A 17,124-nucleotide genomic window follows, 5' to 3' on the forward strand; every position below is an offset into this window, starting at 1 on the left:
GGGAGGGTGAGAGGGGAGAGAGAGAGGGAGAGAGAGAGAGAGAGAGAGGGATAGAGAGAGAGGGAGAGAGAGAGAGAGAGGGAGAGAGGGATAGAGAGAGAGAGAGAGAGGGATAGAGAGAGAGAGAGGGAGGGTGAGAGGGGAGAGAGAGAGAGAGGGATAGAGAGAGAGAGAGAGAGAGAGAGAGAATGAGAGAGGGAGAGAGAGGGAAGTAGATAGATGGAGAGAGAGAGAGATGGAGAGTGAGAGGGGAGAGATGGAGAGAGGGATAGAGAGAGGGATAGAGAGGGAGAGAGAGAGATGGAGAGTGAGAGGGGAGAGATGGATAGAGAGAGAGAGAGAGATGGAGAGTGAGAGGGGAGAGATGGAGAGAGGGAGAGAGGGAAGTAGATAGATGGAGAGAGAGAGAGATGGAGAGTGAGAGAGAGAGAGATGGAGAGTGAGAGGGGAGAGATGGAGAGAGGGATAGAGAGAGGGATAGAGAGGGAGGGTGTTGTAGGAATTATATTCCTGTATGTTTTAATACCCAATTAAAAGTAAACACTCTGTCAATTCCTAAGAATTTGTAAGACTCTTATTTGCATAAAATGGACAGAGACCAGTCTCAAAATCAATCAGCAGCGTTTATTCTCGAGAGTACTGAAAATGATACAGTTTACCACAGGTTATAAACTGAAAATGACGTCATTAGTTTTCGTCTCATCTCCACTCCAGTACAATGGCTGTATAGTTCTCAAGCCTTCCCACATCGTCTCTCCCCACTTAGATAATTTACGACCGAGCCAAGGTCTGCCTGTGTAGATAAGCATTCTAGCCAGTCTGACTATAAGTTCATTCATTTCTACCAGTCATTGTTCTACTTCTTGATTATATTTACACACATTATATTCAGTACTAGGGTTAAAAGAAAATGCATACATCTATACAGTAACATAATAGTATTCTGATTAGTCAGTCCTGATTGAAATGTATACATAATTAGCCATTATTCATTAAAAAAACGAACATATCCACCCTATGATTAAATATTATACATCCAATCACACATCTAGTTATATTAAAATATTAAAAAGCATACTTCTATTTTTATTAGAAATATTTCTTGTTATCAAAACATCACCTAAACATAACCCACTACTTGCATTCACACTGACTGTTTTTAGGCCAACATCAGAATCATAACTCTTCTCATCAGAATTTTCGTTACAATCTTCATTGAAACAAGATACAACCTAACATCTCTAAATATCAAAATGCTCTAAACAAAAACACAAGTTCCTCGCACATGAAGAACCTGAATTCATTCATCTATTTAGTTTTGAGGCATGTATTCACCATTCCACTGATCAGATCTTGGAATCAGTCCGTATCGCACCATCAGTTTTCTCATAGATTCCTGGAGTCCTGGAAATGAGATCTCATACACAGGGAATTAGACAATCGCAACAAAACTAAACCAGTTCACACAAAACTAAAAAAGTTACACAGATGAAGGTAACCCATAATACAGTGATCATAACATTTTTCCAAACATACTATCAAACCAATTAGTCAAAGAAATATCCACCCCAGAGTTTTCTGCCAAACCGTGAGCCAGGGTGGTCAAACCAGCTGAGGCTTTGGTCACTGATTCGTCCAGAGCTGTGCCATCGAGGAACAAACCATCTACACCCACTCTCACCCTTTCCAGCCAGCAAACATATCCAAGATGAATTCTACTGTGCGAAGTCATTCGGTATAATTGACAAAGCGCTGTAGATTATCCTAAATATAATTGATCCAGTTCACATTCTTATTTGAGTGTGGACCACTAGAATATACTTAACTCTAATCCTGCTACGATCTGATTTCTTGCTATGAACTCGTCTGGTATCCCCCGCAGAACCCCAGTGTTATCAATATATACTCTCTCGTCAAAAGACCCAGATGGAGTACATCTTTTCTCCCGTTTGGCCAACTTCATGTCTTGGTGTTGAATGAATGTGGAAGGCATAATCCTGTCCAATCTGCCAGTAAAACCTGGCCCTAACATCATTCCCCCACACAACCACCAGATGTCAGCACTGGCCCACTTTACCTTATTGACATCCCCAGCATTCAACCAGCCTGTCAAATTAGGCCTGGTCTCGTCAGTGGTAATATTCTCTGTCTAATTGCAGGTACTAACTTCCCCCACGTATTTCCCATGAGTACTGTCCCGGGCCAAACGGTAATAATCTCCTCTGGTCACTGTAAAGGGAGGAAGTCTTGATTTAAGGGGAACCTGGGGATATAAATAGTGCAAATCAATGCAACTGTCATTATCTGGCATTCCTGCTTTCGTGAACAGCTTTACCATACTTGCCTAATCTCCTCTACCCGGAACCGTACTAGGGTGTCGACCGAAAACTGGTCAAATCCAACATACCACAACCCTAGATCCTCTTTCATTACTTTTTTAAAGGTAAGGCGTATCTTTATTCAATACATCCCTCTCTCCGGATTACAGTCAAAAACTCTCACCTTCACTATACTCCACCTCCTTCCATACTGGGTGAATGGATTCATGTAGCCCTCTCTCTCTGTATGAGCTATGACCTGTGTCCACGACCAACATGGGGACCTGCACCAATATATACCATAATGGCTCAGAGTCCTAGACTGCCATGTAGTTAGAGACCCCATTTGGTCTACATAAAACTCCATTGAGGGGGGAGAGGGAGGGAGAGAGGGAGCGGTAGGGAAAGGGAGGGATAGAGAGAGGGAGGAACAGAGGGAGAGAGGGAGGAAGGGATAGAGGGAGGAAGGGAGAGAGAGGGAAAGCGAGATGGAGAGAGAGAGAGGTAGGGAGGAGAGAGGGAGGGAGAGGAATGAGAGGGAGATAGGGAGGGAGGAAGGGACAGAGAGGGTGAGAGAGAGGGAGGGAGATAGAGAGGGAGATGGAGGGAGGGAGAGAGAGGGAAACAGAGATGGAGAGTGGTAGGGAGAGAGAGACAGGGAAGGAGGGAGAGAGAGAGAGAGAAAGGGAGTGGGAGGGAGGGACAAAGGGAGATGGGAGGGAGTGAGAGGTAAAGAGATGGAGAGGAAGGGAGAGCGAGAGAGGGAGAGGGAGGGAAAGAGAAGGAGAGAAAGGGAGAGAGAGAGAGGGGAGAGAGAGGGAGAGGAATGAGAGGTAGAAAGAGGGAGGGAGGGAGGGAGGGAGGGAGGGAGGGAGGGAGAGTGGTAGGGAGAGAGAGAGAGAGAGAGAGAGAGAGGGAAGGAAGGAGGGAGAAAGAGCGAGAGAAAGGGAGTGGGAGGGAGGGAGGGACAAAGGGAGATGGGAGGGAGTGAGAGGTAAAGATGGAGAGGAAGGGAGAGAGAGAGTGGGAGAGGGAGGGAAAGAGAAGGAGAGAGAGGGAGAGGGAGGGAGAGAGAGAGAGGGAGGAACAGAGGGAGAGAGGGAGGAAGGGAGAGGGAGGGAAAGAGCGATGGAAAGAGAGAGGGAGGGAGGGAGAGGAATGAGAGGGAGATAGGGGGAGGGAGGGGGGACAGTGAGAGGCAGAGGGAGGGAGTGAGAGGTAGAGAGAGGGAGGGAGTGAGAGGTAGAGAGAGGGAGGGAGTGAGAGGTAGAGAGAGGGAGGGAGTGAGAGGTAGAGAGAGGGAGGGAGTGAGAGGTAGAGAGAGGGAGGGAGATAGAGAGTGGGAGGGAGGGAGGGAAAGAGAGACGGAGAGGGAGGGATAGAGAGAGGGAAGGCGGGAGTGAGAGAGAGAGAGAGAGAGAGAGGGAGAGAGGGAGAGGGAGAGGGAGGGAGAAAGAGCGAGAGAAAGGGAGTGGGAGGGAGGGAGGGACAAAGGGAGATGGGAGGGAGTGAGAGGTAAAGAGATGGAGAGGAAGGGAGAGAGAGAGAGGGAGAGGGAGGGAAAGAGAAGGAGAGAGAGGGAGAGGGAGGGAGAGAGAGAGGGGAGGAACAGAGGGAGAGAGGGAGGAAGGGAGAGGGAGGGAAAGAGAGATGAAAAGAGAGAGGGAGGGAGGGAGAGGAATGAGAGGGAGATAGGGGGAGGGAGGGGGGGACAGTGAGAGGCAGAGGGAGGGAGTGAGAGGTAGAGAGAGGGAGGGAGTGAGAGGTAGAGAGAGGGAGGGAGTGAGAGGTAGAGAGAGAGAGGGAGGGAGTGAGAGGTAGAGAGAGAGAGGGAGGGAGTGAGAGGTAGAGAGAGGGAGGGAGATAGAGAGTGGGAGGGAGGGAGGGAAAGAGAGACGGAGAGGGAGGGATAGAGAGAGGGAAGGCGGGAGTGAGAGAGAGAGAGAGAGAGGGAGAGAGGGAGAGGGAGAGGGAGGGAGGGACAGAGGGAGATAGGGAGGGAGTGAGAGGTAAAGAGAGGTAAAAGAGAGGGAGAGGGAGGGAGAGAGAGGTAAAGAGATGGAGAGAAAGGGAGAGGGAGGGAGAGAGAGCAGTAGGGGAAGGGGGGGATAGAGAGAGGGAGGAACAGAGGGAGAGAGGGAGGAAGGGATAGATAGAGGGAGGAAGGGAGAGAGAGGAAAAGAGAGATGGAGAGAGAGAGGTAGGGGGGAGGGGGGAGAGAGAGACAGAGGGAGGGAGGGACAAAGGGAGATAGAAAGGGGGAGAGAGAGAAGGGGGGAGAGAGACAGAGGGAGAAAGAGGGATGGAGGGAGGGAGAGAGAGAGACACACATGCGGGTACACTTAACACCAGACAGGGAAAACATTTGATTTATTGATATAGCTTCACTCTGTGGTGTTATGTTGTACTGCAGACAAAGTAAGAACAAGTCCCCCCATCAGGGTAACGGATTGCAACTGTAACTATGATCCGTTGCTTTACTAACAAAAATACTGCAATCAGATAACAGATACTTTAAAAAATATATATATAATTATAATTTTTTCGCAAACATCAGTTTTAGAAATAATGTTCGCGAAAAAATGATTTAACACCTTTTTTCTCAGTGTTATTCAAAATAGCAATGAAAAGAGTCACAATTTTAAGTTTGTTCTGTCACGCCTTGGTCTTAGTATTTTCTTTATTTATTTGGTCAGGCCAGGGTGTGACATGGGTTATTGTGGTGTGTTTTTGTCTTAGGGGTTTTGTGGGGTGTGTACGTAGTCTATGGCTGCCTGAGGCGGTTCTCAATCAGAGTCAGGTGATTATCGTTGTCTCTGATTGGGAACCATATTTAGGCAGCCATATTCTGTGAGTGTTTTCGTGGGTGATTGTTCCTGTCTTTGTGTTTGCACCAGATAGGGCTGTTTTGGTTTTCATTATTTCATTTCGTTATTTTTGTAGTTTCTGTATGTATAGGTTTTCCTTCATTAAAATATATCATGAATCATCATCACGCTGCATTTTGGTCCGATCCTTGTTCTACCTCTTCGTCAGAGGAGGAGATAGAAGAGAGCCGTTACATGTTCCATCTGAGCACAAGTCAGACATCATTACTATTTGATGACAAATTTAATGTGTTTGATGGATCGAGGGAAAGGGGCAGGAAAAGGCTTTTGTAGGCTGCAGTACAAGCTTTGTCTTCCAATGGTTATTTGGCCATTTCCCATTCTTGAAGATCAAGGAGAATTAAAGGAATTGCAATGAATGGAAATCTGACACACTTTGGTTTTTAATGTAGAGATATAGCCACATTTTATGACTATCTGTAGTAGAAAGCAATGGTTTAGCAAGAGCCTACATAACCAACCCATAAAGTAAAATACAACAGCCACTTATGGCCAGCTTTGTAAACTCTAAAATAGATTTTTCCTGCAAAATATTTCATTAAATTGGAAATATAATTTTTTGTATTCTTTCAATGCATCTTAAAGGGAAAGTAATCTAAAAGTACATTACTTATTTGGGGTAATCCAAAAGTTACGTTGCTGAATACAATTTTGGAAAGGTAACTAGTAACTGTAAAGGATTACATTTAGAAAGTAACCCAACCCTGCCTCCAATAAAGTAGTTATCAGTAAAGTCAGTGCTAGTAGGAAAAGATAAGTGCCAGTGTTATTCTGTTAATTATTTTATTATTCATATTAGATCCCTTGAAGCTGTTCTCAGACAACCATCAACCATCATCCCCTCTGGATGTTCTACTACCACCAGACCTGTAGTAATTCAGTTGAGTATGTTTAGACAGGAGTTTATCATTGGTGCTGTTGTGGGAAGGTCTCCCACTCAGAAGTACGAGATGGGGAGGGGGGCGGGGGTAGGTTGTCCTCAGGTCTCCAAACTGGATCCCGAGGTAGGGGGAGCGGGGGAATCTATCAAATAGCGCACCTCTAACTTTGTACAGCACTAATGCAATTAGTAAAATCATTCACACTACGAAATGCTACCAAATAAACCACAATTCATTCATAATACTGTGAACATATAGTTTCACAGACATATTGTTGCATTTTTTTTCTGGTTTGTGTGAAATCGTTAAGAATAATATAAAACCAGTCTGCACACCACCAAGGTGAACTGGTTTGGTATTGACTCTTGGTTGACAGTGTTGGGGGATGGGTAATGTATTGATGCTAGTAACCTATGTTGCTATGTTGCTTGCTATGCTATTACTCATAGGAAGACAATATTCTGTTTTCTTTCCAACAAGCTTACATAACATTGGATATCATTTCACACACTTTCATCATGATAATCTTTTGTAATATATTTAGTTTTTTGGGGTGAATAAAAATTACAGTTAGTACCGAATGTGTACAGAATGTGTACTCACAGGGATGGGGGTGTATCCCTTATGAATAACGACTCATGGTGTAACAACATATAGGAACTCAAGTCCTTTTGTTCACCTGACCTAGAATACCTTACAATCAAATGCCAACCGCATTATCTACGAAAAGATATCTCTTCGATTATAATCACAGCTGTGTATATCCCTAGCCAGACGGCATCCCTAGCCGTATCCCTAGGCAGCAGATCAGCTGGCTGGTGTGTTTACGGACGTATTCAATCAATCCCTATCCCAGTCTGCTGTGCCCACATGCTTCAAGAGGGCCACCATTGTTCCTGTCCGCAAGAAAGCTAAGGTAACTGAGCTAAACGACTATCTCCCCGTAGCATTCACTTCTGTCATCAGGAAGTGCTTTGAGAGACTAGTCATGGATCATATCACCTCCACCCTACCTGACACCCTAGACCCACTCCAATATGCTTACAGCCCCAACAGGTCCACAGACGACGCAATAATAATCACACTGCACACTGCCTTAGCCCATCTGGACAAGGACGAGGAATACCTATGTAAGAATGCTGTTCATTGACTACACCTCCGCATTTAACACCATCGTACCCTCCAAACTCATCATGAAGATCAAGACCCTGGGTCTCGACCCCACCCTGTGCAACTGGGTCCTGAACTTGCTGACGGACCGCCCCCAGGCAGTGAAGGTAGGAAACAACATCTCCACCCCGCTGATCCTCAACACTGGGCCCCACAAGGGTGCGTTCTTAGCCCTCTCCTGTACTCCCTGTTCACCCATGACTGCGTGGCTATGCACGCCTCCAACTAATTCATCAAGTTTGCAGACGACACAACAGTGGTAGGCTTGATTATCAAAAACGACAAGACGGCCTACAGGGAGGAGGTGAGGGCCCTCGGAATGTGGTGTCAGGAAAATAACCTCACACTCAATGTCAACAAAACAAAGGAGATGATCGTAGACTTCAGGAAACAGCAGAGGGAGCACCCCCTATCCACATCGACAGAACATGAATGGAGAAGGTGGAATGTTTTAAAGTTCCTCGGCGTACACATCACAGACTGAAACTCAAACTGAAATGGTCCACCCACACAGACAGTGTGGTGAAGAAGGCGCAACAGCGCCTCTTCAATCTCAGGAGGCTGAAGAAATTTGGCTTGTCACCAAAAACACTCCCAAACTTTTACAGATGCGCAATCTGTAAAAGAGATGTGTGCTCTGGAGATGTGTGCTCTTTACAAATTAATCTCGGTTTCAACTGTACCGGGCAGATGGCAGGTAGTATATGTGGCGTCGGGTGGGCGAGTGGTTTGCTGATGTCAACATTGTGAATAGAGTGCCCCATGGTGGGGTTATGGTATGGACAGGCATAAGCTACTGACAACGAACACAATTGCATTTTATTGATTACAATTTGAATGCACAGAGATACCGTGACGAGATCCTGAGGCCCATTGTCGTGCCATTCATTTGCCACCATCACCTCATGTTTCAGCATGACAATGCACGGCTCCATGCATGCAATGTCTCAGTTCCTCCATGGCCTGTATACTCACCTGAAATGTCACTCATTGAGCATGTTTGGGATGTTCTGGATGGACGTGTACAACATTGTGTTCCAGTTCTTATCAATTCCGCACAGCCATTGAAGAGGATTGGGACAACATTCCACAGGCCACAATCAACAGTCTCATTAACTCTCTGTGAAGGAGAGGTGTCACTTTGCATGTGGCAAATGGTGGTCACACCAGATACTGACTGATTTTCTGATCCATGACCCTACCTTTTTTTAAGGTATGCATATCTGTATTCCAAGTCATGTGAAATCCATTGATGAGGGCCTAATTAAATCATTTGAATCGACTGATTTCCTTATATGAACTGTAACTCAGTAAAATTGAACATCCATTTATGCCCAGCTATGTAAACGCTAACATTGATTTATCTTGCAATACATTTAGTTCAATTGGTAATATTCATGTTGGTCTTCTTTTAATACCTCCTTTATAGGAAAGTAATCTAAAAGTAACAAAGTAATCAGGGGCTCCCGAGTGGTGCAGAGGTCTAAGGCACTGCATTTCACTGCTAGAGACGTCACAACAGACCCTGGTTTGACCCCGGGCTGTATCTCAACTGGCCGTGATCGGGAGTCCCCATAGGGCGCCGCATAATTGGTCCAGCGTCGTCCGGTTTAGGGGAGGGTTTGGCCGGGGTAGGCAGTCATTGTAACTGAGAATTTGTTCTTAACTGAATAGCCTAGTTAAATAAAAGATTACAATATTGATTTTGGGTAATCCAAAAGTTACATTACTGAAAACCATTTTTTGGACAGGTAACTAGTAACTGTAAAGGATTACATTTAGAAAGTAACCCAACCCTGCCTCCAATAAAGTAGTTATCAGTAAAGTCGGTGCTAGTAGGAAAAGACAAGTGCCAGTGTTATTCTGTTATTTTATTATTCATCTTAGATCCCTTGAAGCTGTCCTCAGACAACCCTCAACCATCATCACCTCTGGATGTTCTACTACCAACAGACCTGCAGTAATTCAGCTGAGTGTTTTTACAGGAGTTCATCGTTGGTGATGTTGTGGGGAAATGACATGGGGTATATCATTCAATAGTGTTTGTGAGACTGAATATTTGCAATCAAGTCAGTTTTAGGGATCAGTACGTTTGGTGCATTCGGGAAGTATTCAGTCCCTATTTTATTTTTCCACATTTTGTTACATTATATTTTGTTACTCCTCATCAATCTACACACAATACACCATAATGACAAAGTGAAAACAGGTTTTTAGAATTAAAAAACAGAAATACCTTATTTACATAAGTATTCAGACCCTTTGCTATGACACTCAAAATTGAGCGCAGGTCCATCCTGTTTCCATTAATGATCCTTGAGCTGTTTCCACAAGTTGATTGGAGTCCACCTGTGGTAAATTCAACTGATTGGACATGATTTGGAAAGGCACATACCTGTCGATATATAAGGTCCCACAGTTGACAGTGCATGCCAGAGCAAAAGCCAAGCCATGAAGTCAAAGGAATTGTCCTTAGAGCTCCACATTTACATTTACATTTAAGTCATTTAGCAGACGCTCTTATCCAGAGCGACTTACAAATTGGTGCATTCACCTTATGACCTCCAGTGGAACAGTAGTGCATCTAAATCTTTTCAGGGGGAGGGGGGGTGAGAGGGATTACTTTATCCTATCCTAGGTATTCCTTAAAGAGGTGGGGTTTCAGGTGTCTCCGGAAGGTGGTGATTGACTCCGCTGTCCTGGCGTCGTGAGGGAGTTTGTTCCACCATTGGGGGCCAGAGCAGCGAACAGTTTTGACTGGGCTGAGCACTGTACTTCCTCAGTGGTAGGGAGGCGAGCAGGCCAGAGGTGGATGAACAGTGCCCTTGTTTGGGTGTAGGGCCTGATCAGAGCCTGGAGGTACTGAGGTGCCGTTCCCCTCACAGCTCCGTAGGCAAGCACCAAGCGGATGCGAGCATTCAACTGGAAGCCAGTGGAGGGAGCGGAGGAGCGGGGTGACGTGAGAGAACTTGGGAAGGTTGAACACCAGACGGGCTGCGGCGTTCTGGATGAGTTGTAGGGGTTTAATGGCACAGGCAGGGAGCCCAGCCAACAGCGAGTTGCAGTAATCCAGACGGGAGATGACAAGTGCCTGGATTAGGACCTGCGCCGCTTCCTGTGTGAGGCAGGGTCACTCTGCGGATGTTGTAGAGCATGAACCTACAGGAACGGGCCACCGCCTTGATGTTAGTTGAGAACGACAGGGTGTTGTCCAGGATCACGCCAAGGTTCTTAGCGCTCTGGGAGGAGGACACAATGGAGTTGTCAACCGTGATGGCGAGATCATGGAACGGGCAGTCCTTCCCCGGGAGGAAGAGCAGTTCCGTCTTGAGGTTCAGCTTGAGGTGGTGATCCGTCATCCACACGGATATGTCTGCCAGACATGCAGAGATTGATTCGCCACCTGGTCATCAGAAGGGGAAAGGAGAAGATTAATTGTGTGTCGTCTGCATAGCAATGATAGGAGAGACCATGTGAGGTTATGACAGAGCCAAGTGACTTGGTGTATAGCGAGAATAGGAGAGGGCCTAGAACAGAGCCCTGGGGGACACCAGTGGTGAGCACGTGGTGTGGAGACGGATTCTCGCCACGCCACCTGGTAGGAGCGACCTGTCAGGTAGGACGCAATCCAAGCGTGGGCCGCGCCGGAGATGCCCAACTCGGAGAGGGTGGAGAGGAGGATCTGATGGTTCACAGTATCGAAGGCAGCCGATAGGTCTAGAAGGATGAGAGCAGAGGAGAGAGAGTTAGCTTTAGCAGTGCGGAGCGCCTCCGTGATACAGAGAAGAGCAGTCTCAGTTGAATGACTAGTCTTGAAACCTGACTGATTTGGATCAAGAAGGTCATTCTGGGAGAGATAGCGGGAGAGCTGGCCAAGGACGGCACGTTCAAGAGTTTTGGAGAGAAAAGAAAGAAGGGATACTGGTCTGTGGTTGTTGACATCGGAGGGATCGAGTGTAGGTTTTTTCAGAAGGGGTGCAACTCTCGCTCTCTTGAAGACGGAAGGGACGAGCCAGCGGTCAGGGATGAGTTGATGAGCGAGGTGAGGTAAGGAGGAGGTCTCCGGAAATGGTCTGGAGAAGAGAGGAGGGATAGGGTCAAAAAAATGCCGGCCGTCACAAGACGCGAGATTTCATCTGGAGAGAGAGGGGAGAAAGAGGTCAGAGCACAGGGTAGGGCAGTGTGAGCAGAACCAGCGGTGTCGTTTGACTTAGCACGAGGATCGGATGTCGTCGACCTTCTTTTCAAAATGGTTGTGAAGTCATCTGCAGAGAGGGAGGAGGGGGAGGGGGAGGAGGAGGATTCAGGAGGGAGGAGAAGGTTGCAAAGAGCTTCCTAGGGTTAGAGGCAGATGCTTGGAATTTAGAGTGGTAGAAAGTGGCTTTAGCAGCAGAGAGAGAAGAGGAAAATGTAGAGAGGAGGGAGTGAAAGGATGTCAGGTCCGCAGGAGGCGAGTTTTCCTCCATTTGCTCGGCTAGCCCTGTTCTGTGAGCAATGAGTCGTCGAGCCACGGAGCGGGAGGGGAGGACCGAGCCGGCCTGGAGGATAGGGGACATAGAGAGTCAAAGGATGCAGAAAGGGAGGAGAGGAGGGTTGAGGGAGGCAGAATCAGGAGATAGGTTGGAGAAGGTTTGAGCAGAGGGAAGAGATGATAGGATTGCGAAGGTTGGGACGGCGCTGATACCATCCCTCTGTGGGAAGTGTTGGATGAGAGCGAGAGGGAAAAGGATACAAGGTAGTGGTCGGAGACTGGAGGGAGTTGCAACGAGGTTAGTGGAAGAACAGCATCTTAAAGATGAGGTCGAGCGTATTTCCTGCCTTGTGAGTAGGGGGAAGGTGAGAGGGTGAGGTCAAAGAGGAGAGGAGTGGAAAGAAGGAGGCAGAGAGGAATGAGTCAAAGGTAGGCGTGGGGAGGTTAAAGTCGCCCAGAACTGTGAGAGGTGAGCCGTCCTCAGGAAAGGAGCTTATCAAGGCATCAAGCTCATTGATGAACTCTCCGAGGAACCTGGAGGGCGATAAATGATAAGGATGTTAAGCTTGAAAGGGCTGGTAACTGTGACAGCATGGAATTCAAAGGAGGCGATAGACAGATGGGTAAGGGGAGAAAGAGAGAATGACCACTTGGGAGAGATGAGGATCCCGGTGCCACCACCCCGCTGACCAGAAGCTCTCGGGGTGTGCGAGAACACGTGGGCAGACGAAGAGAGAGCAGTAGGAGTAGCAGTGTTGTCTGTGGTGATCCATGTTTCCTCAGTGCCAAGAAGTCGAGGGACTGGAGGGAGACATAGGCGGAGATGAACTCTGCCTTGTTGGCCGCAGATCGGCAGTTCCAGAGGCTACGGAGACCTGGAACTCCATGCGCGCTTGGTGTTTGTATGGTCTGTGCAGAGAGGAGAGAACAGGGATAGACAGACACATAGTTGACAGGCTACACAAGAGTACGCTAATGCAAAGGAGATTGGAATGACAAGTGGACTTCACGAGTGTTCAGAGAGGTACTGCAAGAATCTTATTGACTAAAATGATTAAAATGATACAGTACTGCTTAGCTGGCAGAGGCTGCGTTGTTGACTAAGTAGGCTAGTTGGCATTGGCTGTTGTTGACACTACACTAATCAAGTCGTTCCGTTGAGTGTAATAGTTTCTACTGTGTGTTATTCGGGGCTAGCTGGCTAGCTAGCAGTGTTGATTATTTAAAAGAACGACAATAGCTGGCTAACTGCTCTAGACTACACAATTATCTTTGATGGCTGTGTAGCTAGCTATGTAGCTAGCTACGATCAAACAAATCAAGCCGTTGTACTGTAATGAAATGAAATGAAAAATGTGATACTACCTGTGGAGCGAAGCGAAATGCGACCGGATTGTTGAGTGCAGAAGTTCTGTTCGGTAGACGTTGGCTAGCTGTTGGCTAGCTAGCAGAGTCTCTATGTTAAGGACGACATAAAACTACACACTCTAAACTACACAATTATCTTGGGTACGAAGACAGCAAAGACAACTATGTAGCTAGCTAACACTACACTAATTGTTCAGTTGAGTGTAATAGTTGTGCTGCTAATCGGTGGACTAGCTAACGGTGACGTGTTAGCTGGCTAGCTGCAGGGCAGTGTAGACTGCGTTAGGACAGTACGCAATATCTATGAAACAAAGACGGCTGTGTAGCTAGCTAAGAAGAAATTGATAAGATTAGACAAATCAAACCGTTGTACTATAATGAAATGTAATGAAATGTAATACTACCTGCGGACCGAGTGCAGATGCGACCGCTCGCTCCAACCCGGAAGTGCAGGATTGTGTCGAGGCACAGAACTGGGGAATAGTACCAAAAAATGTCTGCAGCATTGAAGGTCCCCAAGAACACAGTGGCCTCCGTCATTCTTAAATTGAAGAAGTTTGGAACCACTAAGACTCTTCCTAGAGCTGTACCAGTGACCAGTAAAACGTAGCGTCAGAATTGATAAAAGCCCGGCCAAACCAAGTTATCGGGTACTACAGTATTGCTGTCCCTCTGGTGTTATGGTATACTACAATATTTGGTGGTATTATCCCTCTATAGTGTTATTGGATGGTACTGTTCCTCTGTGGTGTTATGGGATACTACAGTATTTGGTGGTACTGTCTCTCTGGTGTTATGGGGTACAACAGTATTTGGTGGTACTGTCTCTCTGGTGTTATGGGATACTACAGTATTTGGTGGTACTGTCTCTCTGGTGTTATGGGATACTACAGTATTTGGTGGTACTGTCTCTGGTGTTATGGGGTACTACAGTATTTGGTGGTACTGTCTCTCTGTGGTGTTATGGGATACTACAGTATTTGGTGGTACTGTCTCTCTGGTGTTATGGGATACTACAGTATTTGGTGGTACTGTCCTTCTGTGGTGTTATGAGGTACTACAGTATTTGGTGGTACTGTCTCTCTGTGGTGTTATGGGATACTACAGTATTTGGTGGTACTGTCTCTCTGTGGTGTTATGGGGTACTACAGTATTTGGTGGTACTGTCTCTCTGTGGTGTTATGGGGTACTACAGTATTTGGTGGTACTGTCTCTGGTGTTATGGGGTACTACAGTATTTGGTGGTACTGTCTCTCTGGTGTTATGGGGTACTACAGTATTTGGTGGTACTGTCTCTCTGGTGTTATGGGGTACTACAGTATTTGGTGGTACTGTCTCTCTGTGGTGTTATGGGGTACTACAGTATTTGGTGGTACTGTCTCTGGTGTTATGGGGTACTACAGTATTTGGTGGTACTGTCTCTCTGGTGTTATGGGGTACTACAGTATTTGGTGGTACTGTCTCTCTGTGGTGTTATGGGATACTACAGTATTTGGTGGTACTGTCTCTCTCTGGTGTTATGGGGTACTACAGTATTTGGTGGTACTGTCTCTGGTGTTATGGGGTACTACAGTATTTGGTGGTACTGTCTCTCTCTGGTGTTATGGGGTACTACAGTATTTGGTGGTACTGTCTCTGGTGTTATGGGGTACTACAGTATTTGGTACTGTCTCTCTGGTGTTATGGGGTACTACAGTATTTGGTGGTACTGTCTCTCTGGTGTTATGGGGTACTACAGTATTTGGTAGAGTGTGGACCTCATTATCAAGTCATGTGAACCATAATGTGAAAGGTGAATTAAGTAGATTGTTGCTTTTTTTTCCCACACATCCCTATTCTGGTGAATGTAAAAAAAGATTGATACTCACAATAACATGCATTTGGGTAAACATGTCTTTGACTGCATTTATCTATGACTGAAAACAAGCAATGGATATTGTTTGACCTTACACCGTGATCACGCTACTTTGACTCCTAAAGTCAGTCATGGGGCAGACCTGTAAATGTTCATGTTTAACTACTGTAGTAAAGTCCTCAGTGTAGCAGTAAACACAGGTGTTTCCTGATACATGCATTGACAAAGTCTTAAGTGAACAAATAATACACTCACTCATCATTAGGTCATAAAATAACTCCTTATCAATGATGAACCTTGATTCGTGATTGGACAACTGTTGTTTTTCAGCATCACCTTGTCTCCAACACAGTCAAGTTGCTACTCCTCTGGATATCCCATTGTTCCTCCACTGGACCTAATTAAACACTGTGAGTATGAAATTATTTTCACGGGTGTAGCTGTAGGAAATGTAAACTGTTCTGTTCTAATGTTGCATTAATATAGAACTATTCCTGAAAATACTGTATATGTAAAAGTGTGTTTCTACGTCATATATTGTTTCAAGCCACTCCTTGCAACAAATCTGATGTGAGATTCATGTGAGATGTATTATATTTTGTAGGTTAGTATAATGAGTCAGGTTTTGTTCCTCAAGAATCAAGAGGGTATATCATTAATTGAAAAGACATTTGAACAGCAGTAAATATAGCAGATTGTAACTAACATAACACTTGGCCTCCAGTTCTCCTTACTGTACCTCCCTAAAGCTGAAGTGTGCAGTAGTTGATGAAGAATTCCCCATGGAATACACAATTAATGATTGATGATCGAATACTGAGGAAGTGAAGTTGTACTGATAACAATTAGAAGTGTAATTTCTCAATGAAACCCTGTTTTGAATCCAGTGTCTCTTATGGGCTGCATGTACTGTATTTGTGCCTGTCTGGACAATTGTTCCTAGATGCAGTTTGTTGAAATTTGAGGCTGTCTTGACTGCTAGCAATATGGCTGTAATCAGCTTTTTAGAATGCTTTACATTGTACACCCTAACAGGCCTTTGAACCCTGTTACACCTGAACAAATTATAGTGCGCCCACTTAATACTGTAATAAACTGTACTGCAGTTTGAGGGGTAAGTGTGGGTTGTAGGAGGACGGGTTACTTGGACTTACAGTCAGTGAACCATCATTTAATTATTGAGATTGAGTGCAATTTTTTTTATGCACCTTTCCCACAATTGTTTTAATATCATGATTTTTTTGTAATTATTTTTTTAATTTAACCTTTATTTAACTAGGAAAGTCAGTTAAGAACATTCTTATTGACAAAGACAGCCTACTTGTAAAGTCCCCCCCCCCCCCCCCCCCCATACATCTTTTATAGTGAGAACCATGATACTTTCAACTGTAATGTGTGACGTAAGTGTATCTAGTTATTTGACTTCAACAACATGTGCTGTGTGGCTATGTAGGTTGATGGAAGCTCAATCCTACAATTAACTAATTCTACATTTCTTTCCTTGGGCAAGTTTTTACCAGAATAGTAACTGTTAAGTTGAAATGATTCGACTGCACCTGTAGGCAATTTCAAACTGCCTGTCTCGACTTCCGCCGAAGTTGGCTCCCCTGCCTGTTCGGGCGGTGCTCGGCGGTCGTCGTCACCGTCCTACTAGCCGCTACCGATGCCTTTTTCGTTTGTCTGTTGGTTTTGTCTTAGTTTAACCTGTGTGTATTTTAGTTTAATTAGTTTAATTAGTTTATATGTAATAGTTTGTCCCGCCCTTGTTTTGTGCGGGATTGTTTTTTGTTACTCTGGTTGTGGTTTTCATGTTTGTATTCTCCGGACTGTTTGGCCCTGTGTTTGGGCTGGTCTGTTTTATGCGCCCTGTATGTTGGCGTGACCGTTTTTTGGCCGGAGAATAAATCACGATTTACTGAACCCTGCTCTCTGCGCCTGATTCCAACCCACCACTCCTAGTATCCCGTGACCCTGCCTTTCACTTCCCATACATATTGATTAATATAGAAACATTATAAATATCTATAAATGAAATGCACATACACAGTACAAATGCACTATAAATGCAGTGCCTTCAGAAAGTATTCACACCCCTTGACCTTTTCCACATTTTGTTTTACAGCCTGAATTTAAAATGGATTCAATTGAGATTTTGTCTCGCTGATCTACGTAC

At 45.4% G+C, this 17,124-nt stretch overlaps 1 long non-coding RNA gene across 2 annotated transcripts in view; it reads left to right on the top strand.

The window, feature by feature from the left end:
• The window catches only part of LOC135574286 (uncharacterized), a 30,020-nt gene extending 13,149 nt beyond the window's left edge, over nt 1-16,871 (top strand). Inside the window, exons 4-5 of one of the 2 annotated variants that reach the window (XR_010465275.1) lie at nt 15,282-15,361; nt 15,676-16,871. This is a non-coding gene — a long non-coding RNA (uncharacterized LOC135574286). Of the gene's footprint in view, nt 1-15,281 lie in introns of both variants that reach the window. The other variant, XR_010465274.1, reaches the window with a different exon arrangement.
• The last annotated feature ends 253 nt before the right edge of the window (nt 16,872-17,124 follow it).

Source organism: Oncorhynchus nerka, linkage group LG12 (genome assembly GCF_034236695.1).
Source record: "Oncorhynchus nerka isolate Pitt River linkage group LG12, Oner_Uvic_2.0, whole genome shotgun sequence".
NCBI lineage: Eukaryota > Metazoa > Chordata > Actinopteri > Salmoniformes > Salmonidae > Oncorhynchus > Oncorhynchus nerka.